The sequence below is a fragment of the Canis lupus genome, chromosome 1 (assembly GCF_003254725.2).
Source record: "Canis lupus dingo isolate Sandy chromosome 1, ASM325472v2, whole genome shotgun sequence".
Classification (NCBI taxonomy): Eukaryota; Metazoa; Chordata; class Mammalia; order Carnivora; family Canidae; genus Canis; species Canis lupus.
Window position 1 is genome coordinate 87,108,530 of NC_064243.1, and position 22,031 is coordinate 87,130,560.

The window sequence follows — 22,031 nt, forward strand, 5'->3', positions numbered from 1 at the left end:
TTAAAAAAATAAAATTAATAAAATAAAATAAATAAAAAATAAAATAATAAAATAAAATAAAATAAAATAAAATAAAATAAAATGTGACCCCCATGGGATGCCTAGGTGGCTTAGCAGTTGAGTATCTGCCTTTGGCTCAGAGCGTGATCCCAGGGTCCTGGGATCAAGTCCCACATCAGGCTCCCTGCAGGGAGCCTGCTTCTCCCTCTGCCTCTCTCTCTCTCTCTCTCTCTCTCTCTCTCTCTCATGAATAAATAAATAGTCTTTAAAAATAAATAAAATAAAATGCTACTACCCCCGTGAGCAAAGGGACCACCTCTGCCTTGCTCCCTGTTGTAGCCTTGGCATCTCAAACTGTTTGTCACAGAGTAGATGCTCAGAAAATAGTGCATAAATTAAACCCCATGAAGCAAGAACTCGAAAGAGAATAAGGTTGTCATGGGTTTACACATGCACAAAAATGATTTTAACTTAAGCTAAGTGTGCTCATCATGGATTCATGCTTCACACACACACAGAGAAAGAAAAGTAAAATGAAAGGACCCTGGAATTGATAACTTGCTGAAAGTTAGCCGAATTTATGTGAAAGAAAAGAATTGCAGCCAGGCTCAAGAAATGTTTGTTGAACAAGCCCTTATGCTAGTCTGTGTGTAGAAATGATTGCTGGACAGCTAGAAGGAAGAGAAGGAAGAAAGGGAAAGGAAGGAGAGAGGGAGGGTTAGTGGCAAAGAGGCAGGCAGGCGGGCCCTTGCTTGTTGAGGGCAGCCAGGGCAGGGAGAGAGAGCCGGGGGAGCCCGGCAGTGGCCCTGGAGGAGCCCCACACAGACAGCCCTGCCAGCTCCAAGCTGAGCTGCACCGGAGGTGGTGGCCGGGCATCCTGTAACTGCAGGCCTTTCCAAAGGCACAGTGTTCTGACCAAGTGCAGTGAGGCAGATGGCCGATTTCCACTCAAAGCCGGCGGAGCACACCCCCTCCGAGAGCATGGCAAGATTTTAGCTGATCCATATTAACAGCAACCAAAAAATAGACTGAGCTCCACACAGGTTAACTATTAGCAGATAGGCTCACATGTTAATTGTGGTGGTGTTTTGTTTTGTTTTGTTTTGTTCTGTTTTCAAATGTGACAGAGTCCAAATAATCCTGCAGCCTCAATATGGAGGGGGAGAATAAGGTGCTCAAGATCTTGTACAAGATATTGTCCAGTGGAGCGAATAGCTTCCTGTAGCTAGATTTCAGGCCACGTCTGCCAAGTGATGTTTGACCGAATTGCTTGGCTTTTAGCCAGGTTTGTGGTCTCTGGAATATCAGGCCTGAGGTTCAAGCTGAGGACATGCTTCGCAGGAGACCCCAATAACTTCAGGTCAGATACAGAATTTTGAGTCCTTGTCTCTGTGACACACTCAATTCAAGTAGATGACACCCACTGATGAGTTAAGAATAGAGGGAACGATTTCTTGACCTGGGTTGTGGTTACGTGGGTTTTCATTTGATACTGGACATATATGTTTTATGGACTTTTCTGTATATCAATCTCACAGTGCAATATAAAAGAGAATAAAGCAGACAACCTGCTATCATGTTTTCCAGATTCTAGTTTGAATGAGTTCATTCAAACAGGGACTTTTATTGAGCCCTCCTGTGTGCCAGGCACTGTGCTAGGAACTGGGCTTTATACAGGGATACACTTCATTGCCTCGGCTTTGAAAAAACTTTAATGGGGAAGACTGATGAGTCAATAAATCATTGCAAATCACCATGATATATATTTCCATAGAATTGATATATAAGCTTAAAGAAAAGAACACACTTGTTTGGGGGTGAGCAAGGGGAACCATGGCAAAGCAAAGAGCAAGAGAGGACAAAGTACAGTCAGAGAAAAATCCCCTAGGGGGTTACAGGTAAGCTGGATCATGAAAGGTATTAAGAGTTTTCCAGATAGATGATGGGAGGGCATTTAGACAGAGGGACTGTCAGGTACACAGAGGTGACAGGGTGGGTCAAGTTTGGACATATGGAGATAGCAGCCCCTGGGTTTAGTACCCTCTGTGAGGTGCTCCCCAGCCTCCTCGACTTACTCTGGACCAACACGTGCCATTGTATTGATTTGTCTGGTTTGTTTTGTATATCCCCCCACCCCTGTGGACAATATGCATTTTTGGAGAGCAGGTGCTAGGGTCTATGTCCATCTTTTTCACCCAGTTGGAGTGAATGAGTGGAGATGAGGTTAGAAAGGTGGATTATAAAGGGCTTTGTGGACCAAGCTAAGGAATTTGGATCTTTTTTTATGGGAAATTTGCATCTCACCTTGTGTGGGGCCTCTTTCTCAGTGAGGTCTCTAGTTCATGGATTTCACGGATTATGATTGCCGGATGGGGAGACTATTACTGGGAAAATATACAATCTGGATGCTCATTTCAGGGAAAACAGATAAGCCGTGGAAAAGCCCTTTGTTCCCAAATGTCTTCTAAGAGCAGTAGCAAGCTTCAGAGAATCAAAACATCCCCTGAATAGGTTAAACCCATGGACTCTCCTCCCCTTAGTGTGAGGTATTTGGACCTTTCATCTTAACCCCCAAAATAGCTGAAATCAGCGTTTGGGTAAGGAGAGTTAAAACCCGGGCAGGCAGGGCAGGCAATGAAGCAGATGGCTCAGGCTGGGCGAGGCAGGCTTGGAGCAGCCAGAGGACTGTGTGCCTGGAGGGCAGGGAAAGTGAGACAGGGTGTGGGGGAGGGTCACAGAGAGAGGTGGTGGCAAAAACAGTTTTGCCTACATTGCAGTTTTGCCAAGGGCCCCAGCCAATGCCCGCTGCCTCCCCAAACCTCTTCCATGCTGTCTGCAGAAAATTGCTGACACCTGAATTTAAATGTCGGGATTGCTGGAAGTTCTAAAATCCTCAGGCCCTCCCTGTCTAGTCTGCAGGCACTGGGCTCCCCAACTCCAACTTGTCCGTCTTCACTGCTGGAAGACTAACAAGTGCAGAGGAGGGGGAGGAAGACAGCAAAGAGGAATCAAGTTCATTTGGGTACCACCCTCTCAAACCTGTTTCTTCAGTTCTTCCTTTGCCTGTCTGCAGGTCCATCAAAAATCTACTTCCCAGAAAACTCAAAGGTCTAAAAGCCTCAGGACAGCCAAGAGAAGCTGGAATACTCCCAAGTTCTCCCGTGACCATGCAATCCCCCACAGTAAAAGTCTACCCCACTGGTTCTCACAGGGACAATTTGGCCCCACCCCGACCCCCAGGGGATGTTTGGCACTGCCTACAAGTATGTTTGGTTGTCACAACTTGGAGGGTGCTCCTGGCAGCTGATAACAGAGGCCAGGGGTGCTACTACCCATCTTAGGATCCACAGGAGAGCCCCCCAGATAGAGAATTAGCCAACCCAAAATGTCGATAGTGTTGAGGTCAAGAAAACCTTGCCTATCCAAAATTGAACTTCACAATTGAATCCAAAATTTAACTTCCTGTTGCTTCTTGAAGGAAAATAGCATAAGGCAGTTGCTCTCAACATCTGCAAAGTCCTCAGAAACAGATCCAAAAAGATCCCAAACCCTCACAACCCGAAGCCAGGAATAAAGTGTGCTGCCCCCGCACCCTGCCATCCCTTACAGAGTTTCGCATCTCCCTCTGCTCCGCTCAAGCTCTTCAGACCAAAGACCAAGTTGGATATGGCACAATTATGGTGTGACAGTGGCCAACGTGACAAACCACTTTTGGCAAACACCAACAGGTCGTGTCTCCTGCTCTTGGGCACCACTGTTGGATAGAATAAAGCCAACAACCATTGCAGTGAAGAATGAGAAGAACCCAGAGGGCTGACCAATCTCAGAATTCACCAGAAATGTTGCTGATCTAGGTGAGGTCTAGCAAACTTCAACGCTTCCCTTCCCAATAGGTCTGAGAAAGGCCAGTGATTTTTTTTTTCAACAGGGAAACACCATCCTGCACTAACAGAAAGAGTGGTTTGAGTGACCTCAGATGTCCTGTAACATTGCCCAGTTCAGTCAGGCCAGCTCATCATCTGGGATGAAGCAGGAAGGAGACCCACACTCCCCATGATCAGACTCTGTAGTGATGCTGACCAACTTAACACCACTGGACCAAATTCAAAACCATTTTTAAACATTTGCTGGAGCCAGTGACTCTCTCCTGAGTAGACCACGGGGTCTGTCTTTGCAAAATCACAGTCCTTGGAGCAAAGGAATGAAGTCTGCTGCATGCCCTTTTTAATATTCTGAACAACGGCTTCAGAAGTAAAATGCCACTGTGAACTGAGTAGCTACCGCACGGGTTCCAGGAAAGCCAGTTGCTGACAAGTACTTCAAAGTCACTCCTGCCACCTGAGGAACATAGTGTTCAACTACCAAACTCTATGTGGCGCAGACGGTTCTATTATACAGCAAGTAATTGAATATACAGGGGAGGGACACCTCTGTCTAATAGGTCATGCACTAAAAGACTAGATTCTTTTCAGTGAATTTAAGACTATACACCCTCTCAGGAGTCTACATAAGATAACCAAGTATCGAAAATGTCGCTAGCCTTTTGAAAAATGTATGGCAGCTTACGTAGATTGTACCAAATATAAGGACGCCCGAGATCTTTATTAGCTGTCAAGCGTGTTACAAAGGCTGCCATGAGTTTCATGGGTTTCTTCTGGCATTTGTAAGAGAAGGGAAGTCAATTAACATTTATTGAGATCCTGGTACAGTAGTTGGCACGGGACCAGGCACATGTTATACCAGAGCAGTGTGTTAAGTTACTGTGGATGCGCACAAAGAGCAGAGATGAAACAACTTACTTATGGCCCACAGCTAGGGCAGCAGAAGAGGAATTGGAGCCCAGCCCTATCGGAATCCTAAGCCCATGTTCTTATTTCTCCATTCTAACAGAAGGCTACATCCATCTGACCCCATAGTCCTCCTTTTTTCCCCCTGCACCTCACTGTGGGGACTGGACCCCAGTCATGCATTTATTTACTTAGCAACTATTTATCAGGTGCCCTAGTTGGCACTGGAGAGAAAGTAGTAAACAAGAGGTCACTTCTTTTGTGGGAGTTACATCTTGGAGCAAGAGGGAGATAGGCCATTAGTAAGCAAGCTATTTGGGGGTCATAATAAATCTCATCAAGAAAGTAAGTTCAGGTAACAGGCAAAGGGGTCATTGGCGTGAGGAGTTGGGGGTGCAGTTTTATGCAGCATGGTCAGGGAAAGGCCTTGAAGAGAGAAGATTGAATTGAAATGTGAATGATGAAAACAGGTGTGGCAAGAACTGGGGAAAGAATGTTCCAGTCAGAGGGAACAGCAAGGACAAATGCCATGTGGTTGGAATGATCTAGACGTGTGCAGCTAGGATCAGAAGAAATACCAGTGTGGTTGGAGTGTAAGGTCTAAAGTAGCTCAAGTTGGTATACCATGTCATGGTGGAATTCCTGGGATCCAGTGTGTGACTTAATTCTAAATTAGGGATTGAATTTAAAAACAGGATCAGCAGCTCTGCGGTAGTTCAGGAAACAGCACACCACCATATGCTGACAGTCAGTAGGGCAGGGAATCTTCCAGAAGTCAGTAGCTTCCAGGGCCAGGAAGGGAGCTCCCTCCGGTGTTGGAGTCATCCTTTGGCCTCACTGAAGGTTTCCTATGGCACTGAGGTGGTGATGCCTTGGCTACTCTCAGAAGCACCATCCCACACGAATTAGACACTCACATGAAAAATGCGTCATCCCTCCCAAAAGGAGATTTACCTGAGTGCTATGAAGATGTCAGAACGGCATTCATCATCAAAACTGTGAACATCTTAGTAATGTAAACAAGATGGGTGAAGCATTTGTAAACGAGACGTGGCTCACAGATGGCTCGGAATATTACAAATTGGGAAGAGCCAGCTGAAAGGCATTAGCTCCACAGGTACTCGCAGCATGTACTGGATATGACATTCCTAGGGGGGAAAACCTTACAGAAAAGTCTGCTTTCAGGAGTGATCATTAGTCCCATAGCAATGCACATTTATGGAGTGCCTGGTGTGGGTGGAGAACTCAGGTAAGAATGGTTTGAGTTACTGTGACAGGGACAGCCCAAGACAGAAAACCATGAGCCAGACACTCTAAATCCCTTTTCTGTCACTGCTGATAACTCTGTGACCTTGCACAAGCAAGGGAACCTCTCTGTTCAACAGCATTCTTGACAAATTAAGGACACAAAGGAGGTCTGCTTTGGTGTGCCTCCTCCACAGGAATGCTGTTAAGAAAAAGAGCAGTCCTTCCCAAATGAATATAACAAGCCCCAGAAATACAGGGGTTCATGCATATTAGTGTGTGTTTTGAAGCTAAAATCTGCATCAATGTCAGGGTGCAGTGTGTTCAAAGAAAAACATTAATAAGTAATAGAGCACTGGTGATGTGCAGATGTGCCAAATTAATGAAAGTAATACCCAAAGGACTGAAGTTTGGGGAATAATGAAGCAAAATTTGCACTTTAAAAGGCACAATATCAAGGGCTCTTGAGAGAGAAGCTGATATTGGTAATACCAGGGGAAGGATGAAGCGTACTAAGGGTACTTGTAGGGTTGAGTCTTATGAAGCCAAAGCTTGCAAAGCGATTAGTAGAGCTTCCCATTCCTTCCAGCAGGGAAGCTAGCTCCAGACAGATGCAGGAGCTTTGAGTTGTCTAAACAGTGGTACCTTCCAGCCCCCTCTCTTCTCTTATGTCCTTTTGAAACCAAGCCCATTGAAACAAGCCAAAATGAACTGTCTCAAATAGCATGCCTCTCTGTCTTCCCCGCAAAGTAGAACCAAGATTCTTTTGCCACTGCCCATCATGAAGAGCCGTAATTTCGTTTGTTCAGTTGGGTCTGCCTTCTAGCCAGCCCAGGAGTCGTTCTAGACACCTAACTCAATTAAGTGTGTTCCCTTCGTAAGTTCTATAAAGATTTAAAACGTACTCTGTTCCAGAAACTAGGCTATGTGCTGGGAGTACAATAATGAGCAAAGCCAGTGAAGCTCCTCCCTCCTGGGGAGCCTAGTAGAGGCATCAGATACCAAATACAGAATCACACAAATACTTCATCGTAAGCTCTGGTAAGTGTATGTTCAAGAAATAGAAGAAATTAGAACATCTAAACATGGAGACTCAGGGAAGGGTTTTCTGAATAAGTGACTTTTAAGCTATGCTATGCAGAGTAAGTAAGAGTTTGCCAGGCAATAAGTAGGAAAAGAGCCAGGGAGTGGAGGATAATATGTGCCAAGGCCCTATAGCATAAAAGAGGTAATTCTTGCCAGTAACTGAGAAGACCAGCATGGTAGATGCATAACGTGCAAGGAGCAAAACATTCTATGAAATAAAGCTGAAGGGATAAATGAGGGTCAAGTTGAGAAGGGACTTTTAGGCCAATGTAAAGAAATGAACATTCTCTTACATTTAATGGAAAAATCTATGAAGGATTAGGTGCAGGCACTGAGTTGTGGTGATGATGGTGAGGTATATGTAGGCATGTGTGTAGGTTTGTGTAGGTGTGTGCATAGGTGTGTGTGTGTAGGTGATGTGAGTTGCACGATTTGATCAATCAGCATCAATCCAAGGGTTACCAGTGGGTCCCATTGAGAGTTCAACAAGCGCCAGATTATGCAGATTAGGAGCTGGCAGACTGACTTCCAGGCTAAGTTTTTCCCTTCTGTGCTGGCCACACAGACCCGAGCCAGCTCCGAGGTGTGAATAGAAGTGATTGAATATAGACTACACCTGGTGGTCTTGACTTGGGCAGCATGGCCCCCAGAGTATGGAAATTTTATCTTGAAATTCGAGGCATGTTTCTCTCTGCCCTCTCTGATTGGGGTGCGCCACTGGCATTTGGTAGCTGGAGTCCAAGGAGGGCCCATGTCCTTCAATGTACAGAACATTTCCACCATCAAGCATCGTTCTCTGCCCCATACAGCTTTGCTGTGTTTCCAGCACACACCCATGTAAGTGCAAAACCTGGTTATGATTTATCAGAGCCTAACTCCATTTTATGCTTAAAGGCACAATATTTTTGCATGTTTTTAGTAAGCAGTGAATTTTTCCAGGAATGAAACACCATGAAAATTGAAGGCGATGGTTATTTGGTTTGCTTTAGAACTTTCCCAAGGATGGTTCACTCCTTGAGAAAATCAGCTCACCAACGACAGTGCCACTCATTGTCCTTGAGCCCTCAGTCCATCTGTATGTTTGCATCTGTCTCATTTGTGAAGGGTCTTCATATAGGTGTAAGCATCTGACCACGTCACTATGGCATGTAGGATACTCAGACCGAGACCTTTATATATGGAAATATTTATTATTTTATTACATGTTATTTTCCTTGCATTGCACCCTTATATTAAAATTAAGGACCTTTTATTGATTTCTCTGGGATCATGAGTACTGATACATTATACTATCTATAAATTTTTTTCTCAGGATGGTAAACAAGGCATTTGAAAATATTTACGATTTAAGAAGGTGTTGGGTCTGATAAGGTTGAGAACAACGGAGTAAGCCTGTCAAATGCTTCAAAATGCTATGATTTTTGCAACGTAGCTACCTACTATTAATGTCTGGATGGTCTCTCAGTAACTTTAACATGCAAAGAATACTCTGTAAAAATTGTAGACCCACAGAGGTATCAAGGTTGACATCACCAATGAGAAGTCATCTTGGTACCATATACCCCCAAGGTAATATGATGAGGACATTGGACCTTTCTGGTATTCCTCCCCAAAGTCCATAACCCCAGTCTGAAAAAATCAGGTAAACTCAAATCAAGTGACATTCAACAAAATGCCCAAACATTCTACAAAATGCCCAAGACTCCTCAAAACTGTCAAGGTCATGAAGAGCAAGGAAGGTTAAGAACTGTCACAAACCAGAGGAGACTAAAGGAGCATAATAACCAACTGCAATGTAGTACCCTGGATGGGATCCTACAAGACAGAAAGGGCATCAGGGGAAAATGGTTAAAATGTTGGATCGAGTCTGAAGTTTAGTTCATAGAAATGGACCCATGCAGATTTCTTTGTTTTGGCAAATGTAAAATGGTTGTGTATGATGTTAACATTAGAGGACACTGAGTAAAGGGCATCTGGGCATTTTCTGTACTAGCTTTGCAACTTTTCTATGAGTCTAAAATTACTTAGTTTTTCTTAAGTCTTTTTTAAAAAATAAACATAGGAAGGCATTAAGGGGTCCCACACGTAGATATATAACTTAAGGAATTTTTGTAAAGATATAAAATAACCATCACATGAAAAGACATAAAGCAGAAGACATGTCATATCCTCTGTGGACCCTCACACCCCAGGGCCAATATATGAAGAAGACAAAGATGCCATGGGAATCCCTGGCAGCTAATGTAAAACATCATGACCTTGGTAAAATACAAATGCCAGGAGACATAGAAATGGAGGGAATGGAGGGAGCGGGGCAGTCAGAGGAATGGAAATCCAAACTTTGAAGGACAAGAGGGGCATTGCAGGCACAACAGAAAGGCTGATTCACAGAAGCAAAAAGAAAGGTTACTAAGCAGGCTATTCTTGGAGACAGTTTGTGTCAAGTAGTAATGGGATGTGAGGGTAACACAAATAATAATCGCAAATACTTAAGGAGACATTGTATATCAAGCACTGTCCCACATTCTTGTGAATGTGCCCTCAGTTAATCCCCACAATAATACTATGAGTATTATGGACCCTGGTTTTAATGGACAAGTAAACTGAGGCACAGAGACTATTATGCATACGTTAGATGGAAGCCTATGACGTTGCCATTTCTGTAGAAAGGTCATATGGCTTGACCTAGTAAGTAACTTGCCTCAGGTGCACAGGTATTGGAGAGGTGGAACTGGACTTTGAAGCCTGGCAGCTGGCTCAAGAGCCTGGGCTGGAGGCCTCTCAGCTAGAGGGCCTCTTACAGAAATGGCTGGCATTTACTGAGCACTCACTATGTCTTGGGCACTATCTAAAGCTTTACATGAATCAACAACTCATTTCCCTTTGCAGCAACACTCTAGAGATAGGTATGATTATCACCCAATTTAGTGGAGGAAACTGAGGCCCAGAGAGCTTCAGTGACCTGCCAAAGGTGGCACAGCTAACAAATGGCAGAGCTGGGATTTGAACCCAGGTTGCTGGCTCTAGAGCATGGGTCCAGTGCTCTCTGCCTCTCGTGTGTTTCTAGATTCAGTGTGGCAGAATGGAGAGAGACGAGCTTTCACATCAGTTTGCGAATCTGGAGAGAAAAGGCTTTCCCTGTCAAACCTCATGTCCTACCAGATGCAAAGCCCTTAGTAGGACATGCAGGAGGGGGACATTATATCTCTGGGCCAACTCAGAATGAATCCATTGTTCTTCTGGGGAACAGAAAATTGACCTCAGAATCTCTTAAAAAAAAATAAGCATGGAAACAAAAGAGAATAAAAGACAATGGAGCAAAAGAAGAGAATGTTGAGAGGCTGGGAGAAGCATTCCTGTGCTGGAGCCATTGGGAATCCAGTACTTTATTTGCAATTGGCTGCCTTCTCTCTACTCTTAAATGACCAGCCGGACATCCCATGGACATTTGGCGCTTTGATCTACTCTGTCCAACAGTGATGTGGTCATGTCAGAATGACCCAGTACTTAATTGACTTAATTTACACCAGGGTTCTCTTAGGCGGAGAAGGGAAAAAAATGTCCAAATGTTGCTTAGACGTCTGGCAAATTAGGTTTTTACAATGTCATTTCATAATATGACCTAAACCTTTACTAACGTTAACTGCCAACTTATTCCAAATTAACAGCATCAACAACAACAACAACAAAATCTGTACTACTTAATTTTAAGAAATGCAGTTCCATTATTTTCACACATATACCATATGTTAAATTAAGCTAGCTGTGGATTGCCTAGCAAGAAGACTCTATGCAAAGAAAGGGCCCCAGAATCTAAAGTAACTCCAGTCTTGACCACTAAGTAATTCAGACCACCAAATTTACACAAAAATGGAAAGCTCCTTAGCTTTATCTCTTCAAATCTCAAAATAGAACAAATTAGGTACCATTGTTCATGGAGCAATATTCTGGGTCAGTGGCATGAAAATACAACTTAGACTAGAAACAGACCTGAATAAGGCAAAGGGGCCTTATTTGACTGAAAAAATGAAAAAATGAAAAATGAAAAAATTCAGTCATTCGTATAAAAATTTAATTAATTAATGAAAAGAGCACTGCAATGAATATATATTATTGGCACCACTCTGCCCACTTGGCCCTCTATACCTGTCATGACAATGGCAATTCTCTCGATTTTGAAGTGCATAAATGTGACCATGAACATCTCAACTGGGCTCAGATGCCTCACACTTCCACTGGTTGGTAAAGCCAGATCCCTTTGCTTGATATTCCTCAATTCAACATCAGGCTGTAATCTGAGACCAGTTGGAGCAGTGCATATCCATGGCAACCGTTGATATAACCAGTTCCTTCACTCACCTAGTAACGTGAAGCAATGGGCTAATTGTTCATGTGACAGCAAAACAAGATTTGGCTTTGTTCATTGATTATACATTATCTCAGGCCATTCCTCAGCCTCTTCTCAACAGAGATCCTACTGAAAACCGAACACTGTGATGCTAAATGAAGCCATTAGTCACGGTGGGTACAAACAGCTGTGTCTAAGCCAACTAACTGCTTATACTTGGGCCCATCAACATATTCCAGTGAAGTGGGGAGATCTCCGTTTTCATGGGTTAAAAACAGCCTGTTTACACAGTTAACTGGGATAAGAGAGACCTGAAGAAGACTGAAATTGAGTCTTCAAGCCTATGAGATGAAGCAGCTCGTCCAACGCCCAATAATTGGCACTTCCTGGCCTGGAATCAATTGTTTGTGCCTCTTCCAAAGAATATCAGTTTACTTGTTTCCAAAAGCAACATTGGATATTCAATAAAATGAATAGTGGGCTTTGTAATATCTTTCACTATATTTGTGGTGATAAACCTACATTTTCCATTCACATTGAATGTATTATCCACATAGATGTTCTAAAGTAAGCATGTTGGCCAAAAACATGCTCAAACTTACTCTCAAAAGTCTTTAAATTTTTTTTAAAGATTTTATTTATTTGAGAGACCGGGAAGGAGTGGGAGGGTGAGGGAGTGTCTGAAGCAAAATGTACCAAGCGTAAAACCCTTGCAGGGCTCGATCCCACGACCTCAAGATCATGACCTGAGCCGAACCCAAGAGTCAAACACTCAACCAACTGAGCTACCCAGGTGCCCCACTCTCAAAAGTCTTTATACAGAATATTCTCTGTGGACATCACCATTTGGGAGCCACTGACCCAGCCAAAAGAATGAAACACAAGGAAAGTCTCCATGCAGATGTCTAGACATTCTGCTTTAACATGGCTGTCAACTCCCTCATCACAAGAAATGGAACAATGTGGTAACAAAAATGATGGAACATCGTAGGTTTGAATCCAGGCTCTGAGGCCTCTTACTAGCTGTGTGCCATTGAACAAGTTACTTCCTATTTGTGCCTCAGTTTACTTATCTGTAAAATGGACATAATAGTACCTGCCTGTTATGGACCAAATTATTTTCTCCCAGATCCATGTGTTGAATCCCTAACCCCCAGTGTGACTATGATGGGGTCTTTGAAAGGTAATTCAGATTTAGAGGGGGTGAGAGGGACTCTCATGATAAGATTAGTGCCCATTTAATAAGCTACAGTGGAAGGCTTGCTTCCTCTCTGCCATGTGAGGATATAGTGAGAAGATGGCTGTCTGTAAGCCAGAGAGAGGGCTCTCGCTGGAGAACCGATTCTTCTGGCACCTAAGTCTTAGACTTTGCAGCCTCTAGATTTGGGAGAAGTTAATGTCTGCTGTTTAAGCCACTGAATCTATGGCATTTTGTTAGGACAGTTTGAGCTCACTGTAAGACACTCCCTTATTTTTTTTTTCTTCCTATGTTTTATGAGCTGAAATTTCTAAAGCATGCAGAATAATTTCTGGGATATAGCAAGTGTTTTATTAATTGTCGAATGGAATTTTTAAAAGTAAATAAACACCTGAGAAATCATACAGTGTTTCTTGCAGGATTTTCACCCTGTTGTCTTAATGTTCAGCCTCCATAACCTTAATACCTTTTTTAAAACGTATTTGTTATTATGGTAATCAAATGAGCTAGTATATTTGAGAGCATCTGGCATGGAATCTGACATAGAATCTCCAAGATGGTTGTAACTACAGTTCATTTGCTATATAATTGTAAGTCCTTGCTGTACCTGAGTTTGAAACTTGTTTCATTTAGACCCATATCGACCCTATTCTTTGAAAGGCCGGCCATAGATGAACATCTGCCTTATGCCTGTCCACGTTGGCCTGTCCTCTTGTGGCCCCCAAGGACCGATGATTGCTCTCATTCCACCAGACGTTGGTTTTATGTCGCCTTAAGTAGAATTGCATCTTACGCTGGGGTTTGACTGTAGCCGGGTCAGACGTTAAATGCACACAGGAAGCTACTCCTCTGTATCTTGTTAGCTGACTTAGCAATCATGCTGGACTTGACCCCACAACATTCTTTTACTCCTCTCTCTCTCTCTCCTCTCTTCGTGGGGGTGGCCCAGGACCCTTCACTGGCTCACACACATGTGTACGGTTCATCGCTGAGCATGCGGCACAGAGCCTGCACATTGATCATTCTCCTTTGATTAACTGGTGGTACGATGTACGGAGAGAGAGGGAAAGAACATTCAGTTATAAACTCTTCAAGTTTGCAGCCCACGAGCTGGTCCACCAGAGAGCCCAGAAAACAGCCTTTGCTTCACAATCAGGCAAGGGATAGAGTGGGGAGAGCCCAACTGGCTCCTTTCCTATGCAGGACTCAGAAACTAGCCAATTTTATACTGCTTGTAACGTAATGTTCAGATTTTCCCGAACATCTATTCAGACCAACTTGGCCACAGGAAATGCCACCACCGGGCGTTATTTAGAGTAGAACTGCATGAAGCGTAAACTTGTTAAAGAAATGGGATGGCTGTGGTTTAAAAACACACACACGCAGCAAATATAGGTCAGCTGTCACGTCAGTAGTTTGTACTTTGTGCAATGACAGAGTATCTTCCAGCACTCCGATCAGCGTGGCCCACTCAGTTGTTCGCTTGTGAAAACAGCAGCCTCTCTGGGCAGCTGGGGAGGCGGGGGGTTCTGAGTACTGGGTCTGGGAAGAAAATGCAGTTGCTGTATAAACCATCTATTTTCACTTAAAAAAGCAGTGACCACCTTCCCGTGTTCGGGGAATGTGAACTCAGATCCATCCTTTCTCTTTATAAACTCTGTGCTAGGTGTCGGCGCACGTTCTCAGACTCCTCGCTGCTACAGCTCTGGGGTGCGAGTCCTGCGCCAGGAAAGGTTAGGACACGCAAGGAACCGAGGGGGGTTGCCTGGGCCTGCGTTTATCGTCCCTTGGCGCAGCGGGCACAGCGGTTGGCACCAAGCAGAAACCCCTAGGGAGTTTCGCTGCCACCCGAAGAGGTGGGTTTGTGTTCTGATGCCGTGACTGAGAACCCCCCATCCCGTCCCCCCCACACACACACACACTGTGAGCCTTTCTTGTGTCTATAAAAGGTGATTCTGCTCAAGTCAGATTGGAAGTGAGCTGTCCCCGAGCGGGCCTGCGGTGTGGCCAGTGCAGGCAGGACAGCTGGCTGTCAGGCGGTGGGATCACGAGACCGCTCACAGGAGCCCGGGCGCCTGTTTTGGTGATCGCTCCTCCTTGGCAGGTGGGGGGAGCGAAGGGGGGTCTGAGAGTCCCCGCTGCAGAAGGCACAGGACCAAAATTCAGGCGGCTTCAGCCCTCCCGCCTGGGGGCAGGGGTTTGGTCCCTATTTCATTTAAGGGCATGAGGGAGCTGCTGAGAAAAAACAGAAGCCACGGAGAGAGGACTTACTTAGTAGAACAAGAAACCGTCAGGCAGGAGCTAAATTGGGTGAAGGGGAATTACTGTCTCTTTCGTAGAGCCAGGAAGGATCACAGTAAGTCGTAGCACCTTATCACTGTCTGACTGGGTCCCAGGAGGTCCTGCCCCGCACCCCACCTAACGTTCTCCCTCCACCCCGCAGTGCTCCTTCCTCCTCTTCAGCTGCTGTCCTCTGCACTACTTTGCACACGAGAGCTTGCCCTTGGCTCACAGAATGCAGCAGGCACGCCACTACCCCAGGGCCTTTGCCCTGGCAGTGCCTGCTGCCTCGAGCACCCTGTCGCCAGAGAGGCTCTTGGCCAACACCCTCGTCTGCTCCCACCTCACCTCCTCAGTGTGGCTCCCTGCCACCCACGTGCCCGCCTGCTCCTTCTTGCCCTCCCCTTACTTTTTTCTTCCACACTCCTTATCACTTACTAGCACACCATTTAGTTGACTCATTTCTTTTTTTTTTTTAAGATTTTATTTATTTATTCATGAGAGACACACACTGAGAGAGAGACAGAGAGACAGAGAGACAGAGACACAGGCAGAGGGAGAAGCAGGTTCCATGCAGGGAGCTCGACGTGGGACTCGATGCCGGGTCCCCAGGATCAGGCCCTGGGCTGAAGGCGACACTAGACTGCTGAGCCACCCGGGCTGCCAGTTGACTCATTTCTTATGCTACTGTTTATTTTCTGCCCACCCACCACCACCTCTCCCCCCTTTCCCAGTATTAGAAAGCCCCGTGCAAGGGCAGGTGTGTCTGGTGTGCTGGCACTGGCATATCCCAAGCACTTAGAACAGGGAAGGGACTCGATAACCGCTTGAATGAGGGAAGCTAGACACGTATCCTCATCAGTGGTAATATTATCTCTATTATTATGATGTCAGATGTGAGGATGTTGAGGCTTAGATACAGCAATTGATCTACTCAGTAGTACACAGATGGCAAAATATCGGCTCTAGAACTCAAACTGAACCCACCCATGTTTAGTGCCTTGCGTACAGTGGTTTCTAAAAATGACTTAATAAGACGGATCCATTATAGGTAGATTCCTGAATAGGAAATGGACAGTAATGTGATTATTTAAAACATCCAGACCCAGACAAACAGCAAAATGCTTCTCCCATCCTGGCCCTCCCTGCACCGCCCACCTTACCTCTCCATCTGAGTTTCTTATTTTCAACAGGTTAATTCTTATAAGGTGAAGGTGTTTATCTTACCTGGTGTGTGTAGTGTTGCCCTGGGGAGAGAGAAAAAAGTTGTTAATCCACCATATGCAGGTGTACTGCCACCCAGCCGGGTGTTAGAATCGTCGTGATGCTTATATTCAGTGTACAGTTGGACTCGGATTCATGGCGTAGTAGCAAGTGATGGGAACTGGTGAGCCCACTCATGGGAGCTTAGGTCTAAGCAGAACGTGGCCCACTATGATCTGGATTCTTTACTGTTTGAGGAGCATCACTCAAAGTGTGAAAAGCTCACATTTCAACAGTACATGGCCCTAAAATAACAAGAGAGGGGCTGGGGCAAACAGAGCCTGGCAGTTAGGGACCCAGGGCCACCGGGAGGGAGTGTGCCGTCAGGCAGAGCCAGGAGCTTGAGCTGTGAGTCTGAATGGATGTCTTGCATTGACACTTACAGGGGATTCGTAAATAATGTCAGTGGGAACTTGTGTTTGCTTATAAGGGCATTGCTGCATATTAGGGGCCACATTGATTGTTTCCCTCGATGTCATATAACTCCAGGGCACAATCCGATGGGCAGCGGCAGGAGCCATGGATCATTTTGCGGAGCCAGTACAGCTTAGTGTCCATGATATACATTCACGCAGAGAGATGCACAGTCTGGCTCTCTGGACTGATCCTTCTCAGCACAGAAAGCCCTGATGGGAGGCTGCTGGTTCTTGTGACGAGACACTCCCTCTTGAAGAAGAGCCTGGCTCATCCCCCTTCAGACACCTTACAGGATAGATGTATGGTGTACAGGATAGATGTCTGAAAAATCCCCCAACCCCTTTTTAAAGAAAAGCAAGAAACATATTCCCTAACATGTGGCATGACAGCCAGGGTGGTGTGGACCCACAGTTAAGGGGTCTTTCCACGGTTAAGGCAGTGAGAATGGATCCAAGCTCCCTGCCCCTGTGATACAAGGGCCACCTGTTCCTGCCCCCCTGCTTCTGGGATGGAGTATTTTTGCCACAAAAGGAGGTGTGACAAGAACCTCACAGTCAAGAATTATAGTGGAGCTGGACAGGGCACAAAGATCTGGGAGCGTGAATCATTTCTTTGACTTTTTCTTAGACTTCTTTTGTTGTTTGTGGTTTGAGGAAGAAAAACAAGCTCATCTGATCCTAGTTTGTTTAGGCAAATGTCAAAAAGAGTGAGGTGAGGCCTTAGTCAAATTGTAAGTTAAATGCTTTTTATTTCTGTCCTTCCAACCTTTCCCTGAGCCCCGTCCCTAACTGCCATGAATTCCCAGTGCTCTGCATCATTGACCCCTCTGATGAAACTACTAGCCTGAGACATTGATTCTCTCTAAGGTGTTAATGACTGTCCTCAACTAGAGAAAAATGGTAATTGCAAGAGAAACAAAACCCACTCAAACTAGCTTTAATAGAGAAAGACTGGCTACAAGTGTGTAAGAGGAAACCTCAGAGACATTCAAAGACAGGAAACAAAGCATGATGTGAGCTGACTGGAAATGAAACTGGAAGTGGTTTGGAGAAGCCAGAATCTGTAGACATGACCACTCTCATCTGCTTTTCTCGCCACTTCCCTCCGCCTCGATCAATCCGTCATCTCTCTGCTTCTCTCCTTCCTCCCCTCACTCTCCACTCCTTCTTACAGATGGCTCGCTTTACTTTTACACAATCTAACGTGGTCTGACTCCACGTGATCTTTTAGTGAAGTTCCTGGCATCACCTCCCTAAAGTTCCAGCACCTCAATTTAGTTCTAAAGACAGAGTCTGATTAGTCATTGGTCATTTGATGAATTTGCTCCTCCTTTAGCGATGATGGGAATGGCCCTAAACTGGGGTTACAGGGGGAGGTGGTGGTGAAGAACTTAGGGCTTTATCCACCTGAAAGGCAGGGTGCCTCTCCTGGCTGTGAGCAGTGCAAAGGAAGTTGAGTGTGTGTATCAGGTGTGTATCGACATTACCTGTTGACCATGGATATTGGCATTGCCTATTGATAATGCTATAGGACAAATCATCCCAGAAGGCAGTGGCTTAAAGCTGTAAGCACGTATTAGCTCAGGAGGATGTGGGTTGGCTGGATGGTTCTCTGGTTTTGGCCGGGTTCGGTCACATGCCAAGGGACTCAGCTGGCTGTCAGCTGATCCAGAGCAGCATGAGCTGCAACAAAAGAAGTGAGTAGAATCAGAGGCCAATGTGTTTCATCCTCCAGCAGACTAGCTCTGTTGTATTCCTTATGGTTATGACTGGGGTGGAAAAGTGGAAACAGAAACACTCAACGGTTTATTCTGGGTTCTGTATGGACCACATTTGCTAACATCTCATTGACCAAAGACACTCAAGTGGCCAAACTCAGAATCAAGGAGCAAAGAGATAGTTTCTACCTGTTTAGTGAGAGAAACTGTCAAACCATATAGCAAAGGAGCTTGGAGATGGGGGGTGGGGGAGGAGAGAAATTGAAACTATTAATGCAGTCAACCCACTGTGTCATGGCAACGAACTCAAGGACATGTGCGACAGGCTACATCCTCTCCCAGCAAGACTTGCACAGAATCTTTCTAATACTAATTCCCGGTCCCAAATAATAAATTACCAAGGTTGAATTTTGAAACCTTTCAAATAACAGCAAAAAATGACAATTTTGTCTCTAGGTAAACTACACGTATAGAATAGCAAGACCACAGAACCAAGATAACAGAGGGAATTGAACTTTCCCCCCATAATGCATGTCCCACCCATACCCACAACTCACATACTATATACCTAGACTTGTGATATCCTGCTTTCTAATTCACTGGGTGAAAAAATGAGGCATTTTCAGTTCAGTAGTGCTTTTTAACTAGCTCAAAGCTGAACATGTGTGCAAATAGCAAATAGACCAGAAGCCCTGAAGAGTTACATGCTTTTTTCACTGGTGCCCCCCATTCCCCCCATGGTGGCTGGGCTCCATGTCATGCAATGGGAGCTAATTATTTGATTGCTTTTGTGCCAGGAATGGAAATAATAAGGCCTCTACAAGTGACCTACAGTTAGCTCCAGGGATAGATGATCCAGTCTGAGAGTTATTCTGGTCTTTTGCTCCTCATCACAGTAATAAAATAACAGGGCTAGATGGGCTTGGAAATCATCTAGTCCAGCATTTTTCAGTGGTTAGTCACATAAACCATTCATTGTTTTGTAAAAATGCGTTCTACTCTTTAATGGTTTTAGAGAGATTGGCTTCTTTTTAAAACCTACGTTATTTTAAAAACTGTATTATCACAGCCACAAGTTGAAAAATCAGTATGATTTGATATAAATAGAAGATAACAAAAAAATAAACAGAATGACAATCGCATTGTTATGAAATTCTGTCCAGTTGTTTGAGCCTTCAGCCTGCCCAATTTTCACTAACAAGGGAATTTAGCAAATATGAAGGAAGTGTTAAAGAAATATTATCCTCGAACTGATGTATTCTCTCTGATGGAGCCAGAGAGATCAAAAGGGATTTGAAAAGGTCATCAGTTTCTCACTGTTATTTAGTGCCCTGTTTCTGTATTCTAAAATCGTCTTGGACTTCCTGAGTTGTCGTGTATGCACCGTGCTGTAGGGAATAGCAATGGTCCTGGTCCCTCCATTCATGGATGGAGAAACTGAAGCCTCTTCTCACTCCTTCCTGATGGTTACCTTTGTGCCACATCACTACTGCTTGGCCTCCAACCTAGCAGTTTGGTTAGGGGAAGGAAAAAGAATTGAGCCACAAAAGAAGTAGAAGGCAGTGCTGGCAGGTGGTGCTTTGGACTTTACAAAGTTAGAGCTTCCCTGGTGTTCGATTATGCTTCCTCTTCCTGTCCTCCATTACTATAAGATATAGATGGTAGCCCTGTTGAGAGAATTAGAAAGTGCCCCACACTTCCATAAAGAGAACTTCTGTCTGGCTCCACCACCATTGAAGACATTTGTAGATCAGGAACCTTCTAGAAGGATGTAGCCATACAAAGGGAGGCATCTCCAGTTGTCTTGTCAAAAAAAAAAAAAAAAAGCATTGTGTGAGAAAAGAGCAGAGCCATCTAAATCTAATTCACCTTTGGAGTAAGCCATGGGAGCTGCGCTAATGGAATTTTAAATCCTCTGGCAAACTGTATGGATTTTCAAAAGGAGGTGGAGAAATCCTCTTTGTCCTGTTATCTTCTCAAGATGGATTTTTAGTTGAAAATCCTTTCTTTAAAAAAAAATAGGATAAATGTAGTCATACACTCAACTAAGCTCTTTATTCCATTGCCTGTGATCTGGAATAAGCTTCTGAGACATTTCTTCAGACAGAAGGGGAAGAGACAATCTTGGAGAAATATCCTCCTTCATCATATTTTTAAGGATGATGCTGATTATATCAAACACTCCTTAGTGTTTCATTTTAAATTTCCGCTACTCTTTGGGGAAAAGGTAGTGTGTACATTTAAAAAAAAAATGTTTCTTTTCCCCATATACTATAGGATGAAGTCAAAAGGGCATGCATCTTACTCTTTGCAACATGGGTGCCTACACCTGATACCTATAATGTGAATCAAATTTCTTTCTTCACAATCCAAATTTTAGTGTTCAGTACATTTGTCACCTCATCTGAACAACTCAGGCCATTATTCATGTTGGTGGAAACAAAAAAATTCAGATGTCTATCGGCTTGTGTCTGCATTTGTTCATAATACAGACTCCCCTCAATGCTTTCTTGGCCTTTTCTTTAGAGGCACACTGGAAACTTTGTAGCCAGGAAGGCTTGCATGGACCTCTTGAATCTGTTCTTTCTGTTTCTGAGATCCTGATAGGGAATCCTAAAGGTTTCTGAGCTTCAGTTCTTCATCTGTAAAATGAGGATAAGAATATCTGTTCATCAAAATATTCTCATGATTAAAATAAGGCAATATAAGTAAAGGTCGTAGCACATGGCCTTACTTTTACGCATGCAATAGGTGGTCACTACTATTACTGTGTATTCTACACTGGAAAGACCACATGAGATAAATCAGAGTATGTGCAGGCTCTGGGGTCACAGAGAAGACAGGATTCAATTCTTCATTCATCACTGCATCTCCAATGCCAGTTCTACTATCACATAGCTAGAACTCAGCATTTTTTAGATGAATGTTTGAATGGTTCTGGCATTATCCCTTATTAGCTGTGTGATCTTGGGTAAGGCATTTTACCCCTTGGCATGTGTTCTCCCAACCAAGATGCAGAGGGAATACATTTCTTATGGAGCTTCTGGGAAGCTTCAATGTGTTGGCCAATGTGAAGTGCCCAGAGCAGAGGCTGGCACATGCTATGTTTTCCCCACATGTATACTCCCAGTCTCTACTATCCTTCGCTTTTGAGGATCCCAAATAAAGAACTGGGATCAGTATTTCCTGGGAGATAGCAAGGGAAGATGGCAAGGGAGACTTTATTCAAGGGGGTGGGAGTGGGGGGCTACTACAATGAGTTTTGTGATAGAAGACAGAGATCAGGCCCAACTCTGAATGCAGCAAGGGAAACTGGAAATTTATGGCCAGGAGCAGGGTATGGGTCAGATCACGAAGAGGAAACACCAGGGTAAGGGGATTCTGGCCATCTTGGCTAAACAGGCTTCTTGGCAAGGGCTGGCCAAGGTGATCAAGACACCAGCTGGAGGACGGTGGAGGATGAGAAAACAGACGAGATATCAATGGTGATGAAGTTATTAAGGGTGAGAATTCTGGCTAAACTGGCTTAGCAGGATTCTTGCTGAAACTGACAATGAAGAGACAAACATGGAAGCACAAAAGTCGAGGCCTAGCTAAAAAAGATCCCAGAAGAGCTGAATAGAGTTTAGCCAGGCAGAGTCTCAGTCAATACCTACCCTAGTCCTGGCTGGAACAGGCCAGAAAGTGAGC

The 22,031-nt window shown here is 44.4% G+C and overlaps 1 protein-coding gene and 1 long non-coding RNA gene across 13 annotated transcripts in view; one reads left to right on the forward strand and one right to left on the reverse strand.

Annotated features, from left to right (window-relative positions):
* Positions 1-22,031, forward strand: part of TRPM3 (transient receptor potential cation channel subfamily M member 3) — a 492,887-nt gene that overhangs the window by 450,534 nt on the left and 20,322 nt on the right. The window lies entirely within an intron of this gene.
* The window catches only part of LOC112644733 (uncharacterized), a 71,324-nt gene continuing 64,955 nt past the window's right edge, over positions 15,663-22,031 (reverse strand). For all 3 annotated transcript variants that reach the window (XR_004807023.2, XR_007401128.1, XR_004807024.2), the window contains one exon: positions 15,663-20,983. This is a non-coding gene — a long non-coding RNA (uncharacterized LOC112644733). The remainder of the gene's footprint in view (positions 20,984-22,031) is intronic.